This window comes from Podarcis liolepis (genome assembly GCF_965112155.1).
Source record: "Podarcis liolepis genome assembly, chromosome: 11".
Taxonomy (NCBI): domain Eukaryota; kingdom Metazoa; phylum Chordata; class Lepidosauria; order Squamata; family Lacertidae; genus Podarcis; species Podarcis liolepis.
The window spans coordinates 45086182-45103703 of NC_139565.1; the positions used below are offsets into that span (position 1 = coordinate 45086182).

Consider the following 17522-nt stretch of genomic DNA (forward strand, 5'->3'; position numbering starts at 1 on the left):
TCTGTGGTTTAACCCACAGCGCCACCCGCGTCCCTGTGAGAGCTATTAGGAGACCCCTATTTTGTTCCCGGAGCTACAGTTTCCAGTGCGGTTTGACAATCAATCCTTTTTCACAGGGGCACCTGAGAATTGTAGCTTTGCAAAGGGAATAGGGGTCTCCGGACAATTCTCAGCAGCCTTAACAAACTACAGCTCCCAGTACTCTTTCGAAGAAGTCCTTGTATAACTCAGCAGGGAGGCAAAAGTGGTCAAATTAGATTTAGTTAGCTCAGACTGACATTGGCTCCACCTGCCTCCCTCCTTGCCAGTCCCAATGAGCACCGATCACTACTGAGTGAAGGAGCTGTCCTACTTATACAGTGGTGCCCCGCAAGACGAATGCCTCACAAGATGAAAAACTCGCTAGACGAAAGGGTTTTGTGGTTTTTGAGCTGCTTTGCAAGACGAATTTCCCTATGGGCTTGCTTCGCAAGACGAAAACGTCTTGCGTTTTTTGCAAGTTTTTTCCTTTTTCTTAACATCGTTAATACAGTTGCGACTTGACTTCAAGGAGCAACTCATAGAACGCGGTGTGGTAGCCTTTTTTGAGGTTTTTGGTGATTTTTGAAGCTTTTCCAAAACTTTTCCGACACCGTGCTTCGCAAGACGAAAAATTCGCTAGACGAAAAAACTCGTGGAACGAATTAATTTCATCTTGCGAGGCACCACTGTAGTTTGTTCTAAAACAGGCAGTTGAGGCTGGAGTACGAAACATAGTTACCTGGGAGTAAGCCCCACAGACCTCAGTAAGACATTTTAAAGTATGCATGCCTAGGCTTTCACTGTAAATATCCCTTTGTACCTAAATAGTCCTTACACAACATATCTGTGTGGAGGGTGTGTGTGCAGACCTTGCGAGAACTTAAGAATAACCAGTGTCACAAAGGTCAAAGCGGATATTAAGAGGCTAAGTCTTCTCAGAGACATTACACAAGTTTTCCAATGGGTTAGATAAGGTAACTCTAGATCAACTCTATTCACACCGTTCAATTAAGCAAAGATTAGTGTGCATTCACCTTTAGTTCAACACAAAAATATGCTTCCATTAGGTAGTCTGACAGATAAACCATGTGGTCAAGAACTGTAATAGGAGAATATCTGGCAATTAATGAATAATAAGGCCTCTGTGTATTTATAGTTCTAAAGATGGGCTTGAGTATCTCCACCCATTGTTATGAAGTCTTTTCCTAGTTAGACTTCAAAATGTTCTACAAATAACTGGCCTTAAAGGCAGATGGAGAAGGGGAATAAAAAATATTGTAATAGGTAATATTAAGCTTTTGGGCTTTGTTAAAATAAACTCATACTAGGAAGGTTGCCATTAGGTTGCTACTCTTATAGAAGCTATGTAGCCATACTCTGTGCACCCAGGGATTTATTCATTTATTTCAATGAAGGAAGAAAGGAAGGAAGGAGAGAAATGACAAAACAAATAAGGACAACAAAGTTCCATTCTGGCCTTAAAAAATAATAATTCTGCCTCTTTCTCTGTTTGCTTCCCTTTCTCCCCATTTTTATAAACATTAGGGTATGCCTGGGCACACCTCTTGTGCACGCCTATGACACCATGACAATTTCTTTCACTTGCTTCTCATTTTCTGCAATGATAAGCCATGAATGATCTTAACAAGACTTGATACATCTATCAGTTTTCAGAGGCATGGAGTAGATACCCATTGTGAAAACTGCCCGAGTCTCAAATGATAAAGACTTCACGCTGGGGCAATTTTTTCTGTCCTGAAAAAAAGAAAAGAAGGTGTGATATGAAATGTTGTGATATTATATGACAATGTTCTTCCCACAAACTGGCACAAACTGTTCCTAGTAGTGTAATGGTTGGGGGCAGAAAAAAAGGAATTCAAACACACTTTGTATTTTCAAAGCTGTAAAAAAAAGTCTTGGGAAACTTATGTTAAAAAGGTAAGTTAGGAGAGTATTTAGCCTATAGAAAATTCAGGTGTAAGGAGTATGAGATTTCCATTAAGAAAGCATAAAATCAGGGGTCAGCAAACTTTTTCAGAAGGCCAGTCCACTGTCCCTCAGACCTTGTGGCGGGCTGGACTATATTTTTTGGGGGGCGGGGGGGAGATGACTATGTTTGTTCCTTTTGTTAGGAAGTTGGGGGAGGATTGTTATGTATTGGAGTTTAACACATTTTATGTTACAAGGCGTGTTCTAACCAATCGTATAAGCGTTGGTAGATGAGCCTTCTAATGGCAAGTAAGTGCATGCACTTTCAACTGTCAACGGTCAGTTCACGCTCGGCATTATTATTATGTTGTCCAGTCAGTTCGGTTCTTGTTTTCCTATGAGTGAGCTGTTGTCACTGACAAATGTTAAATAAACGTAGTTGAGGAACTTATACTGCCTTGGGCTTCTGACTTTTTCCGAACATTTAACATTGGCGACGAAGGTGGGATTGATGAGCTCCCGCCGGATGCCAGAGACCCAAGACCACACCGCAGCACGGTTATACGATTGGTTAGAATGCGCCTTGTAACATAAAATGTGTCAAACCCAATACATAACCGCTCTAAAAAGCAGCTTCTCAAAGCAAATGTTTTACTCAAAAATAATTCTCAATATCCAAACTTGCAACTAATAAACAAACACGTCACTGCCACTCATCCTGTATTTTCATTTACTGCCATCTGTTGTTGTCAAGAGTCATTCTATTTGTCCTCTGCTAGAAAGCTCCAGCAAGCTGATTACCAGCGATTCAACAGACAGAACAATAGGAAATGCTGCTAGAACGAGCATCTAAGCATTATCAGTAATTCAGTGTATTCACATTACAGCAGCAGCCAGGAGTTCTGCCAGGAAGGAGAGGCACTGAAATCTGCAGGTACCATAATATGCACACAAACCACTTACAGCAATTCTGCTCCCCCCCACCCCAATTTATTGAGACCCAAATAAATCTTAAACTGTGCTTAAAAGTAAACTTTAGCAGAGCTGGAAAAGACTCTTGAGGAGGCTCTGTTTAAGTGGACAACACTGGGCTACATCAACCAATGGCCTGACTCAGTGTAAGGTGACTTCACCTGTACGAAATGGCTTCCCAGCATGCAGTTTGCCCAAACATCTAGTCTATCTTTGTTCAGACTGCTGATAATGGAGATACTGATGAAGATACGACAAAAGGAAGCTTGCTCATATCAGACAAAGCGTGTTCTCCTTCATGGAGAGCACGTGTTGTGGTGGGGGCCGACAGGACGCTCCAAAATTGTGGGGCGGGCAAATTGATCATTGGCCACTGTTGTGATTGGGCTTCCCTTGTTGTTGGGAAGATGTTAATGTTGCAATTTGATGACTGACAGCCAGAAATGTTAAAACTCCCTGCACGAGGCGTAGAGCTTCCTCTTTTCGTTCCGTGCATCGGATTGCCCGGCCCCCCCCCCCATATTTAGGATTGTTCACTTTGACCTTGCTATGCCTGTCATGGGGTTGTCTGCTCTTGGGGCAGGGGCCCTGTAGGAATTTTGTCCATCTGGCTGATTGACTGGGGCCATTTTGGTTTTTTTTAGCAAATCGTCACAAATTGTAAGGTTGCGGTTAGGCATTGGTTTATGGTTTGGTTGGTTGAGGGGCATGGATTTGCTGTGCCTGCTCCTCTAATGCTGCTGCTGCAAGGGATTCCGTTAAAGGAATACAGGGGCTCACTATTGCTTTTTTCCGAACCCTGTCAAGGGGCTAGGGCCACGCAAGAGCCCCTGGTTGCATTTGGGGAAGGCTGAGGGCAGGTTCCCTGCTCCGTCGCTACCCCCAAATGTATGGGAGTTGGAACTTAAGAGGTTAAGTTGTTCCCATGATGCCTCAGCATTCTGACGTCAGTTTTAGAAGCTGGGAGGAGCTTTCCTGTCTGTTCCTCTCCGATCGTTGAGAGAGAGAGAGAGGGAGTTTGCCATGGCTGCGAGAAGTCCTGGAGAAATGATGCAATAAAAGAGCTGTAAATGGACATTACTGTGCTCTGTGTGTTTGTGGGAAACTAAGTGACAGGTTGCTGCTGTGTTTTACTCTGCTGGGCGTGACGGAGAAGAAGGAGCAGAGTCGCGCAGAGGAAGTGTGCCGGACCTGCCGAAGCTGCCATAAAGAGCTAATTGCCGATAATATATCAATTAGCACGTCACGGACTAATCAAAACACCTACAGGTTATGGACCCATAAATTACCGCTTGTAAACCTGTCACTAGAGGCTGCTGGAATGCTTTGAAGTTGCGTTCGGATGGCAGTGGAGTTGGCGAAAGCGGAGGTCTGTATTTGAGGCAAGCAGCTAGCTGAAAGATGCAAAGGTTTGCCTGTGCTGTGGAGCCAAGAGCTGAGAACAGCGGAAATCGTTTCTCCACGCAGCAGGAGCCGGAAGAGCTGGTGTTTTTGTGAGTACAGCTTGGGGCCCCTGGGGAGAACGGGAAACCATGGCAGATGGCCAGGAGGTGTTTCAAGCTCCGTTTGAACAGCTTGAAGAACTCACCACCCAGTCGTGGGAAATCTGGGTCAGAAGGGTGAGGGCCTGGTTTTGGGCAACTGGCTTGTGGGACGTAAGCAAGAAAGAGCCGTCCACAAGCGAAGCGGCTGCTGCTGAAAGTGCAGGGCTGGTGGACAGAGATGCAGAGAAACTGCAATCTGCTTCTCTGGAGGAGAAGATGCAGAGAGAGAAAGCTGAGAGAGCTGAGATCTGCATGTTGAGAGCAGGTGTGCATGCAAAATTGCAACGTCACCTGGGAAGCGTTGAATCTGCGTGTGAGGCTTGGCGTGTGCTGAAACGTCTGTGTGAAGGCTCAGCAGGAGGCCAAGGGCAGATGAAAGCTGAAAGCCTAGAGATGGCTGGAGCCCCTGTTCCTGATGATTTAGCCTCAAGGAGTGCTAGTGAGCAAGTCGGGGGGGCGGAAAGTTCCAAAGGCAAGTTTGAAAAGTTTTCCACTGTGCCTGCTGGAGTGGATTTCAGAGGGGGCGGATCTGGCAAAGGGTGCTTTTCCGGAAGAAGGAGGGCCAGGCCAGCTGGGAGGAGCCCCAGGCAGTGTTTTTCCACTGAAGTGCGTCGTTGCTACATTTGCAAGTCAGCTGACCACGTACGTCGAAATTGCCCCCACCGGAGCAGAGAGGCAAGGCAGGATGTTTTCAAGGACAACTCTCATGGGAATCAGTCGGGTTTCCGTGGCAACAAGTCTGGGAAAACATCCAGGCGTGGGACTGAGGCTGGTGGACGTGCCAGGTGCCAGGAAGAGACGTATGAGATCACGGCTAGTCTGGCGTTGTTTGAAGACAGCTGTGAGAAAGGCTCAGAGTTTCATTTCGTTATTGACTCTGCAGCTAATCGCAACTTGATTCCAGAGACCCCTGCTGTCGAGGGGTGGAATTGCAAGGCAATTCCTGCCGGGAAATCTGTACTGTTTGCAAATGGACAGAAAGGAAATTTGACTAACGTTGTAAATCTGCATTTTCGTATTTTACAGGAAACGTTGGAGTGTTGTACCGTTCCTGGGATGCACCACTGTCTTTTATCTGTGCCTTATCTACTGAAAATGGGATTTACGGTTTGTTTTCAGGGTGATGTGTGCACAATCTCCAAAGGAGGGAGGATGCTTGCCAAGGTTAAAGAGGGGCAGAATGATCTTTTCATTCTTGAAACGTCTCTGGAGGGTGAGGGGAAGATTGAGAAAGCACAAGCACTGCGTGCTACAATTCCCAATCATGATGCATGTGTACACGCTTGGCATGCTAGGACAGCTCATGGCTCTGTAGAAGAACTACAAACGCTACCCGAGGTCGCTAACGGTTGCCACATTGTAGAATGTGGATGTGCGATGGATTGTGAAGCATGCAGACATGCAAAGGTAAAAGGGTGCAGTTACCCACAGGTGGATAGGGTAACCGAAAAACCTTTTGAGCTAGTTCACATAGATTTGTTGGGTCCTGTAAAAGAACCAAGTCTGGGAGGGTCAAGGTTTCTGCTCTCGATGCAGGATAATTTTACACAGAATTCCTGGACCCATGGTCTCAAATCCAGGGATGATGCAGCACAGCTGATCAAAGGGTGGATTGAGGAGGTGGAACAAAGGTTTGCCACCAAAGTGCAAGCTGTCACAAGTAACAGAGGAGCCCAGTTTACAGGTTCTGCTTTGCAGAAGTTCTTTCGCAAGAAAGGGATACGTCACACAGTGACTTCACCCAATCAGAGGGGGGAGGCAGAGCTCCGATGTGAGGCTCTGGTCCAGACTGCAAAGGTGTTGCTGAAGGATTCTGGGTTGCCACCAAAGTTTTGGCTGGAGGCAATCAGGTATGTGAGCTTCACCTGGAATCGGACCTACAATTCAGTGGTAGGTGACACACCGTTTGGCTTGTTGCATGGCAGGAAACCCCAGATTCATTTTTTGCGCAGGTTTGGATCGCGTGCATCTGTGCCAGTGCCTAAAGTTTTGCAGGGGCCAGATGGATCCAAGTTCCGGAAAATGATCTTCTGTGGGTATGAGCCAGCAGCGCATGCATGGAGGTTTGCGTTCCCATCAGGTGATCAGAGTAAACTGCTGATCAGCAAACACGCTGAGTTCTATGAGCAGGATGAAAAGTCACAAGCTGCTGTCAAGCGTGATGTTCTCTCAGAGTGTCTCTCTGATTCAGAACAGGAAGATTCTGAGGGGGAGGAAGAAGAGGCTGAGTCTGCTGATGACGATCAGGTCACTGACCAAGGTCTGGAGCAGGGTGGGGCATCTCCACAAGTTGTAAAAAGAGAGGTTAAGAGTGAGCCCAGTTCTCCTGTGAGTGTGATGGAGAGGATTCGAAAACGCTTTAAGTCAGAGGGGGAGTCCCGTGATGCTGAGGACACAGTTCCTAGTGGCAGTGAGTTAGAGGTAACATCTGAGTTTGTGCCCAGGCGATCCAGCCGCACAACGAAGGGTGTTCCACCGGAAAGATACCAAGCCACAGGTGCGTTGGTAAGTTTCGCACAGTGTGAACCTGAGAGTTACGTGGATGTTCCACAGGTATTGTCAGAATGTGTGGCAGAGGGGGTATGGGAGTTGGAACTTAAGAGGTTAAGTTGTTCCCATGATGCCTCAGCATTCTGACGTCAGTTTTAGAAGCTGGGAGGAGCTTTCCTGTCTGTTCCTCTCCGATCGTTGAGAGAGAGAGAGAGGGAGTTTGCCATGGCTGCGAGAAGTCCTGGAGAAATGATGCAATAAAAGAGCTGTAAATGGACATTACTGTGCTCTGTGTGTTTGTGGGAAACTAAGTGACAGGTTGCTGCTGTGTTTTACTCTGCTGGGCGTGACGGAGAAGAAGGAGCAGAGTCGCGCAGAGGAAGTGTGCCGGACCTGCCGAAGCTGCCACAAAGAGCTAATTGCCGATAATATATCAATTAGCACGTCACGGACTAATCAAAACACCTACAAAATGCATTCCCCTTTTCTGACTTTCGCAGACTTTCGAAATGTCAGTCTGTCCCCCACTGGGGGGCAGATAGCCGCAACCAATGCCTAAGCAACCACTCACATTTTTTGTATTTTAATAAAGTTGTGGCCAAAATTATGCCAAAAATCCTAAACAAAAATTCTGTGTGTTGTGTGAGTTATTTGGGGTGGCCTGGGGACCTCAACACACAAATGTTTGTGGGTGAATTGCTTTTATACTTCGTTCCAATAGCAACATCCCATATAATGGAATTTGCTTCCACTATGGAAACAAATTCTTCCCATGGGCTAGATGGGCTTTTTTGTCGGATCCAGCAGGGATGCTCTGAACACGTTTCTGTAAAATGACTCCAGCTTTTAGAAAAACAAAAACATATCCATTAAAGGAGTAGATTCACTATTATGTGGAGTGGCACAGATAGCTATGGGGACACTGTGGCAAGTGGGGTGGGCAGTGTCTCTAGAGCGGAAGAATTGCACACTGAGAAATAATGCCTTATAATCTCAGATTTGCTATGTCCTAAAGTGGGACGTGGATGACCTATAAGGCAGAGGCTGTAGGGTTTGAGGGGACACTACATTCCTGTTTGCCTTGAGAAAAAAAGAGAAATAAATCAAAAATCTGCCAACCCCATTTTGCTTGTTTCATTTATTTGGCCTTGAAGGGATTCCACCTGCCTCTGTAAACCACAGAGATGACAATCAAAGAAGAAGGGAACAGGAAAGCAGGGACTTGGAGTTTTGAAGCCCAAAGTGATGGGGAAAGCAAAATAGGCATGCTAAGATTATTATCTTTCCCCCGAACTCAAATGTACCTGTTACATAACTGACCTACCTGTAAAATCAGTGCACGGCTTCTTGAGTTATATCCTGCTAGAGAATGTAGAATGTGGTTGGGTTGTTTTTTAACAGCCTTGATTTCAAGAGATGGAGAGGATGCACATATACGGGAAGTGTGATGTCTGCGGGAATAAAAAAAATTATGTTGTCATTGTACAGGTTGTTTGGATTTAAATCTTTGCAGCTCTGTTAATGACCGTTTGCAGCAGCCGGGCTGCCTAACTGCATAAGCCACCTGCAGTTTAATATATCAAAGAAATGTAGCAAAGAGCTGCTAAGATTGCCATAAGGCTTATTGTCAACAATCTTCATAGATAGATCTCTGGCACATGCTGCCTTTCTGTAGGACAAATCCGAGAACAAAATGAGTCGACCTTATTCACAAATGGTAAACAACAAACAGCCTGATGGTGTAGTTTTTGAGCCTCCACCCCACAGTTATTATCTGAACTGCTATGCTATCTGGGAATATTCACACAGAGACACACTCACACTTCAGAGAGTGAAACAGAGCTGGCCTGCCCATCAGGTAATCTGAAATAGCAGCCTCAGGAAGTGGAATCCTGTGAGGTTCTGCCCTGCTCACCTCTGCCGCCACTGGGATTGCATGGTGGCTGTTTCTTCCAGCAAGATCTCATGAGATCTTGTGCAGCTCTGGGAGATCTTACTGGAAGAAGTCGCTGCTGCTCAACCCCAGTAAGCAAGGCTTCAGTGGTGGTGTTTGGCCTCAAGCAGCGAAACAAAACAGGGCACCGCTGGGGTGAATATATGCATGAACAAGCCAATGCTGGCAAATAGTTCAGCTTCAGTGTGGGAACTGAACTGGTCAGTTCGGAGGGGAAATAAACTTCACAGAGTGTCTAGGGGAAGTCTGTTCTGAAGGTGGTAAACAAGGCACAGCCGTCTTACTACTCTGCCCCCCCCCATACAAGCATACTACAGTGTGTTCGTCACAGAGGTTTGGATAAATTTACGCTTGCATCTTAGTTTATGTCAAGGCCCACCAGTTTTTACACACAACCTGCTACAAACAACTGTGAACGGAGGTGGCATTGCCTGCACTCCAGCATGCAAATGTGCTGTTTATTTTCCTTCTTCACACTTAATATCTTCTCCCCTCCCTCCATGTACAGTATTTTGTATCTCATAAAAGGGAAACAAACTTTCCTGTCATTGGTCTTTTTTAAAATTGTCATTTTAAATTTTAACAAAAATAGAAGGGGGAATAATTGAAGAAATAAAATAATAATTTGAATTCTAAAAATGAAACAATAATGTATTAATAATGTTAATAGTAACCAAACACACCCAATCAGGTCACAGCATGGATACAGTAGCCATCAATAAATGCATCCTAAGCTAATCATTGAATTTGCTTATAAACCCACGTATCAACATGAAACTGACATCCGTCTGAAATATGTTAGAATGTAGCCAGAGCAGTGTGCCTCTCAGAGTATTGCATAATAGATGGTGGGTATTTATCCTTCAAGGCTTAAAGTATAAGTCTGTTAGCAAGCATAAGGGCTCACCAAGTCCACTTTTGTTATCCTGCTATTAATCCCCATACTTCAGGAATACGATTTAAAAGTTCCTGAACCTCTGCAAGGTTTTTTTGCCAATGCAAAAGTGATGTGAATAGCAACTTTAGACCAAAAAGAATATATCACTATACAAGCCTGTCATTGGCCTTGACAAAACCCTTGCTCTGCACTTCTTGCTACTCATTAACCCCAAGCTTTCTGGAAGAAAATTGCAATGCAAATGTAATAATAAAGTAAGGCATAATAACAAAATAAATGCCCCCCAATTGTTGTTTTCTCAATTTTGTTTAAAAGAACAGTTACATTTGTACCACTACACATTCTCTCTAAGGTGTTCCTACAAAGGATATTGTAACATCACAAAATCACTGCACCCTGTGATCTACCTCTCAAGCCAACAGCTTTGTACCTGGCACTGCTCAGGAATTCTGAGAAACCCAAAGGATCAGTGCAGTTTTGAAATTGCAGTCAACACTGCGAACCGGGTGTGAAGAACGTGTTATTTGGCAGTTGGTGATGGTTCTGTAATTTTATCTAGGTTATCATTTCTCACACCTACACAGGAGTCTTACCAAACGCTTGCACTCAAACCTTTCAGTTAATTGCAAATTCTAATCCTATTTTGTTTTGATAAGTAAGCGTGTCTGAGAATCTCTCATCAGCTGGTTTATTTTTCACAGAGAATCATCAGCAAGCCTCAGTGATATATTTTAATCATGCATTCATGCCTTTTCTTAACAAGGAAGCGACTGCTGAGGTAACTTAGAGGCAGGATTTTAAATACTTGACTGAAGCTAGAGCTCATGGGAGGTGAAGGTTAAATATCAGAATGTCTGGAGTTCGTTTTCTCTAAACAGCGAGGCAGTTCTTTCCTCAGGGGAAAGGGACAAGTTTCCTCTTGAGAGATGCTCATACAAGGAGTATGCTCCACAGTGACTGGTGATAATAGGAAGACTGAGCCTATATGTGAATATTGCTAGTCTGGAAAAATACCCCTATATCATGCTCCTTTCTCTTCTCAAAACCTTTCCAATGCTAATACAGCCCTGTACATACAACTCCTCCTCCTGGCTACATGCAAGACATAGAGAAGGAAGTGGGTCCATTTCCATTGACCCAGCCCCCATTTGTGCAATATCAGTGCAAAGCACTGCACATGTGTATACAGCTTTATACAAAATAAAAAAAAATCCTTCCAGTAGCACCTTAGAGACCAGCTCAGTTTGTTATTGGTATGAGTTTTCATGTGCATGCACACGAAAGCTGTATCAACCCAGTTGGATAATAATGATAATGATAATGATAATGATGAGAATGATAATTTATTTATGCCCCCACCCAGCTGGCTGGACTTCCCCAGCAACTCTGAGCAGCTCCCAACAGAATATTAAAAGCATAATAAAACATCAAACATTAAAAGCTTCCCTAAACAGGGCTGCCTTCAGATGTCTTCTAAAAGTCAGATAGTTGTTTATTTCCTTGACATCTGATGGGAGGGCATTCCACAGGGCGGGCACCATTACCAAGAAGGCCCTCTGCCTGGTTCCCCGCAACCACTTCTTGCAGTGAAGGAACCTCCAGAAGGCCCTTGGAGCTGAACTTGTAACTACATGTGACTCTGAACCCCATCAGAACCTATAGAACCGCATCAATACCTATAAAAGTCATTAACATATTGGGACTATTCTTTTGTAACATGGGATATTTGTGCTTATGAGTGCCACAATTTGATGCTGCCCTGTCCCCATTCAGATTGCTTCCCTTTGTGATCATTCTACTGCCAACTGTAATGTAAGATTAACAAAGACTTCTCCTTTTCAGCAAAGATAATATAAAAGAATGGGGATGATTTGAAATTGTGTCTGCCGCAGATGGTAATCAGGGAGACATAACTACTTTACAGCGATGGAATTGCCGTCTTTGACTGTAATGTTGGATCAGAATGACATCGACATTCAAATGCTGAAATCTTGTTGACAGCTCAGAGAATATTTGTTCAAAATTCATCTGCTGCCTTACAGATATTCCTAACTGTTCTAGGGACTCTTGGAGACAAAGTAGAGAGAGAGAGTGAAAACAGCCTCATGACTCTTTGCATTCAGGGGAAACACACCTTTTGGTTTAGAAAGCTTTGGAGATGGATTTGACATGTTTACACCACTTTTACAGTACTGCCTCTCTAGATAAAAACATGCCTACATAAAATGGGCTGGTGTATTACAGAGCTAAACCATAGTGTTCACTTCACTTTCTCTGCATTCTTCCAAAGAGCTGGATGTGGACACACCATACATTCAGTCCCTTCTCCTTCCTGGGGAAAAGCCCGCAGGAGCCGCGCTGAGCTTGTGTGCGGCTCTTGGGGGCTTTTCCTGCCTGCCTCCCCCCCCTGCATTCGCTCCATAAGACGCACACACATTTCCCCTTACTTTTTAGGAGGGAAAAAGTGCATCTTATGGAGCGAAAAATACGGTACTAAGCTAAATCATTAGCAGACCTGAGTGTCCAAGCGTCCCAATTTTCCAGGGACAGTCCTGAAAGTACAGTAGCTGTACTGGTTTCTGATTGGATCCTGGAATGTCACTGCTTTCACTTTTTCCTCTCCTCCATGCCTTGGAAAACAATTAAATGTGTTGTGTGTAGGTGTAAAAACAGAGTCCTGTTTCTATGGAAAATAAAATATTTGCACCCAATGAAGGAATTGGTGAAGCTGTCATATGAAGCCCATCCTATAATTTTGAAGGAAAAGGTCAATGCAGAGGGAGATGGACCAATGATCTGGCCCACCATAAGGCATCTGCCTATATCCCTATAGAACACTACTGGGGGGGGGGCAAGAGAGAAATTCAGTTTGCTTTGCTTACTAATTTGCCCTTTGCAGAACAACAGGGGAACCAAAACACAGCTATCCTTTGAAATTCACATTTTGCACTGCAGTTTCCTGGCCAACAAGAGAGCACAAAAGTATATATATTAAGAGAAGTGTGCAAAAAAACAGGTGTATATTTGTGAAAACATCTAGACAGGTGTATATTAGGCACCATTGCGTACGCACAAATGCTGTACGTATTATGCACTAAAATGCTGACAAACCTTTATGAGAATTTATTTATTTTTCATGTAAAAAGAAATAGCAAACTGACGCAGAAATGCAGCAAGCTGAACTTCGCGTTGGAAAAATAACTAAACTGAGAGGAACCAAAATTGACAGATCCATCCATCCCTAATAGCAGCCGTGTACTACCCTTCCCTCTAATTGCTGTGTTACATCGGCTGCTCCATTGCACGACACACAGAGAGCAGTTTTTACTGCAGTGCTTAATGGTTAATCAATGGGTACTGTCGCTTCAAAGGCATCGGATAAATCGCAGACGGTGCCCTCTGGGAGTGTTACGTTAACAGGGAGCAAATGGTTGCTGAATGCAGCTCAGTCTGCCAACTGCGGGCAGCTTTGGAAAGTTTGCTTTAGTTAATTAATTAAATTAATTAATGTGTTACACAATGAGAAACGTCTCCGACACCTCCCTGTGTCACTTCCAGCAGATCCTGGAATGAGCTGGTTATATCACATCCCCCTCAATAGCATTTATAGTTTTGGGATAGGTGGGTTTTTCTGGGGATGTTTTTAAAAGCACTGTTTCATTTTGATCCTTCAGCAGTCCCAGTCGCTACTTCAAAAAGCAGGTCAGCTGTGAGCTCACTGAATGGACTTACGCAAGATGTTTAATCTTATCCACCTGCTTGTTTTGCGTGTATGTGTGAACCCTCATACATGTCCAATCCGTGTGAGGACCTCAGCATACCCTCCAGTAAGAAGCAGGTGTGTGTTGTTTTAAATGTGTGTTTATTTTAACACTTATACCCAGTAAAGAACAACTCACACCAAGAGCTAGGGAAAGATTGGTTTATTGCAAGGGAAGGAAAACATGTGTGCTAAGTAGACAGTAAGGTACAATGGCAGAAGTCTTTTTTATTTGAGTGTTTATTTAAGTATTAATTAGGAAGATTAAGTTTTTTTATGCATGTAAATCTGCTGCTTCTTCTTTCTTTTTTCTGAATTTTCTTCTTTTTTTCTTAATTGTTTTTTCTTTAATTTTCTTTTTGTAGTATGAGATTGTAAATTATTTGTAAATATACAAATCATTTACAAATAATGTGTGTAATTTAAATTAATAAAGATTATTTATAAAAAGTAAGGTACAATGGCATGTAAATGTACAATGTGAAATGATCTGGAAGCTGCAGTTAGCGCAGAATGCTGCTGCTTGATTGCTGACAGGGGCGAGGCTCAGAGATCTGCACTGGTTGCCAATTTGCTACTGGGCTGGGTTCAAGGTGTTACTATTAGCATATAAAGCCCTCAACAGCTTGGGACCAACCTACCTACAGTATCATCTTACCCCACATGTGCCCATTCAATGCCTTTGATCGTTGGAATTGGCACTACTACAATTGAGGCGTAATGCCCATTCCGAATTTGTAAGAAGTCCATCGTTTACTATGGCAGCACTTACACTTTCGAACTCCCTGCTTCTTGAGATCAAGCTGGAACCTTTGCCGTACCCTTTTTGGCACCTGCTAAAGACATTCTTGTTTAGACGAGTCTGCCCAGATGATTAGAAATTTGAGGTGGATTTAAAATCTGTTTTAGTATTTTAACTTTTGTACCTTTTAAAGTATTGCTGTAGTTTTTTCTTGTTTTTCTTGTTTTATCTTTGTGTAACCTGCTTTGAGGGTTATTGTTGTTTTGCAATCAAGCAGTGTAGGAATTTTATTAAATAATAACAATAATGCTGGCAGCAAATAATCATTGATGCATCAAAACACGCTGCTCTAAAGATAAAATGACCCTTACATCACAGAAATTTATAGAAAGTGAGATTAAGGGAGAGTATGGAACTCACAAAGAAAGGGATAGGAGCAAAGATTATATCTTATTCAGCACCAACAAACTACAGCTCCCAGGATTCTTTTGGGAAAGTCATGTGTTTTAAATGTGCTTTAAATATATGCAGGGCTTCCCCCCCCTGCCACAATGCACCAGAGTGCAATTCCGGCAGCTCTTTTGCCCTGCTTTGTACAAGAAGTCTGTTCACCCAGCAAAGGAGGTCACCAAGCAGGATTGTGGCTAAAATGGCCTGAGTGGGTGTTGGGTGGGGAGTGGCAGGTGGCGAGCCCAGCATCTTTTTCTTTTATTTTTACTGGTTGAAAAATCACTCTTGGTCACTTTATTTTAAACTACATCTTTTAGGTAGTTGTCACAGCAGCTGCTTGGTTTCCTCTGCACAGACACTCTGGTAGCATGAGTCTTTGCAAGATGATCAGTGAAATCCTGATAGAGACTCCAGTCTCTTTCCACAGATCAGGGGCAAGGTAACTATAGGTCTTTGAGATGGCATCAAAGGTGGCCTTGGCAAAGTTGCCCAAGGTGGCAGTGCAGCCCCTCGCTGATGTGTAACAGTCGTCAATACCAGCCATCACCAGCAATTTCTTGGGAACTGGGGCAGACACAATTCCAGTACCACATGGCGCAGGGATGAGACGCACAAGTACAGAGCCACACTGACCTGTTACCTTGCAACGTACAGTGTGCGGCTTGCCGATCTTGTTTCCCCAGTAGCCTCTCCTCACGGGCACAATGGACAGCTTCGGAAGAATGATGGCCACACGGATCGCGGTGGCAACTTCCTTGGAGCACTTGACTCCAGACCAACGTGATCATTGAAGTCACCAAAGGCCTTGAACCTGGTATGCTGACCAGCCCGGGTTTGTTTCTGAACAGGCATGATCTTCAAAACCTCATCCTTCAGGCATGAGCCCAGGAAAAAGTCAATGATTTCAGACTCCTTGATTGGAAGGGAGAAAAGGTAAATCTCCTCCAGACACTTGATTTTCATGTCCTTTACTAGGTGACCAAGTTTGGTGACTGGAATCCATTCTTTGTCTTCAGCTTTGCCCTCGGCCACGTCCCCTGCCATGGCCTCTCCCACGCCCACGGCCTCCACTGCCAAAGCCTCCTTGGAAGACACCCCTGGCAGCAGCTCCTCCACCTGCAGCTGCTCCAGTTCCTCCTGCCCCTCCTGTAGCACCGGCGTCGTCCGCCATTTGGTGTTCTCAACCAGAAGCATGAGCCCAGCATCATGTCGCATAATTTTGGTTTCAAGATGGCAGTAGCAGCGTCTAGGTTGACAACTGAGGCAGTGAGTTCCGCCACCATTTTTCCTAGAAAAAAAGCACTGGCTACAGTATATAGTATGAACACAGTCTACACACTATGTTGCTCTGCCCATAGTGATGCCCACTTTGAGAAACAACCCCACTCTAATCTACAAAGTTCAACCCATTCATCTGTATGGCAACAACCCAGGAGAACAGACCCAGCTTTTGGGGTTGTAATGATTTTCATTTTTAATGATGTTACTTGAGCAGTTAAGAAAATGCTCCGACTATTGCTCGGAACAGCAAAAACAAAGAAAATAATTGGATGAGGAACTGTGAATCAATGTCTAGCTGTGGGTTGGTTATACATGAACCGAGAACCATAAACTACGATACTGCCAGGAAATCAATTAAGAGTAGGTTAAAAGAGGCTGACCTGCAATTAGGCATGGAGTGCATTTTTTAATATATCATTTTCTTGGTGGAACATTATATATATAAACACACTTTCAAATATTTTCTTCATTATTCTGCTTTCTGATCCTTGAACAAGGCTTTTTGATTCCTGCAGGTTTCTAGTTATTGCCTACTTGGAAGAAAGGCATGTGAAATCCCCCAAATCAGTTTCTTTGTGGTCAACTGATAGTTGACTGGTGTTAGCTGATTTAGGCTGCAGACCCAACATATGAAAATTCAGGCTGGCCACCAAAGAATCTTGGGAGTGCTAGTATTGGACTATGATCTGGGAAACTCGGGTTCGAATTCCCCCTCAGCCAGGGTGACTTTAGGCCAGTTGCCATCTCTCAGCCTAACCTACCTCACAGGGTTGTTGTCAGGGTAAAATGAGGGAGGAGCGAACCATGTACACCACCTTGAGCTCCTTGGAGGAAAATGTGGCATTTAAATGTAATAAATGGTGGTCAGGGACAAGGAAACTCATGGGTTCAATATATGTTGTTGTTGTTTAGTCGTTTACTCTTCAACTCTTCGTGACCCCATGGTCTTCCACTGCCTTCCGCAGTTTAGTCAAACTCATGTTAGTAGCTTCGAGAACACTGTCCAACCATCTCGTCCTCTGTCGTCCCCTTCTCCTTGTGCCCTCCATCTTTCCCAACATCAGGGTCTTTTCCAGGCAGTCTTCTCTTCTCATGAGGTGGCCAAAGTATTGCAGCCTCAGCTTCAGGATCTGTCCTTCCAGTGAGCACTCAGGCCTTATTTCCTTCAGAATGGATTGGTTTGATCTTCTTGCAGTCCATGGGACTCTCAAGAGTCTCCTCCAGCACCATAATTCAAATGTATCATTTCTTTGGCGATCAGCCTTCTTTATGGTCCAGCTCTCACTTCCGTACATCACTACTGGGAAAACCATAGCTTTGACTATACGGACCTCTGCTACTTTGAAGCACAGGGTGTTCCATCAATGTAAGGATTCCCACTGGTGTAGTTGAACTGTACGCCACCTTCTTTCCCTGTAAGGCAGTTTTGAGGGGTGGGTTCCTCCAACCCTCCAGAGAAATTTGGGGGGAGTGCAGAGTCA

The 17522-nt window shown here is 44.2% G+C and overlaps 1 pseudogene across 1 annotated transcript; it reads right to left on the bottom strand.

Annotated features, from left to right (window-relative positions):
• Positions 1–15031: 15031 nt before the first annotated feature.
• Positions 15032–15947, bottom strand: LOC310689027 (small ribosomal subunit protein uS5-like; annotated as a pseudogene). The gene has a single exon. The product of its transcript is annotated as a small ribosomal subunit protein uS5-like (transcript).
• Between the last annotated feature and the right edge of the window lie 1575 nt (positions 15948–17522).